Below are 493 nucleotides of genomic sequence, written 5' to 3' on the forward strand. Positions count from 1 at the left end.
GGGATGGGGTGGTAGCCCTGGTACGACGGCCCGGGGTAGCTGGGTGGCACGCCTGCAGGCTGAGGGTAGGGGGCGTGCACCACCGTGGTGGCCGTGGTGGTGGTCACAATCGCTGTGAAGAGAATCTGTCAGGACCCTCGGCTTGCCCCGCCCCCCCTCCAGCGTAACCCAATCAGGGCCCTGGACGCCCATGGCCCCGCCCTCCCTCCAGCGTAACCCAATCAGGGCCTGGGCGCTCCTGGCCCCTCCCTCCCTCCAGCGTAACCCAATCAGGGCCCTGGGCACCATGGCCCCGCCCCCCCAAGCGTAACCCAATCAGGGCCCTGGGCACTCCTGGCCACGCCCTCCCTCCAGCGTAACCCAACAGGGCCCGGGCGCTCCCCCGGGACGTGCTTACGGCGGGGGCGGCGGCACATCTTGTACAAACAGCAGCAGGAGCAGGTGAAGCACGCGATGATGGTGACAATGAAGAGCACGAAGATGGTCAGGCCGA

The sequence above is a fragment of the Myotis brandtii genome, unplaced genomic scaffold, assembly GCF_000412655.1.
Source record: "Myotis brandtii unplaced genomic scaffold, ASM41265v1 scaffold207, whole genome shotgun sequence".
Lineage (NCBI taxonomy): Eukaryota > Metazoa > Chordata > Mammalia > Chiroptera > Vespertilionidae > Myotis > Myotis brandtii.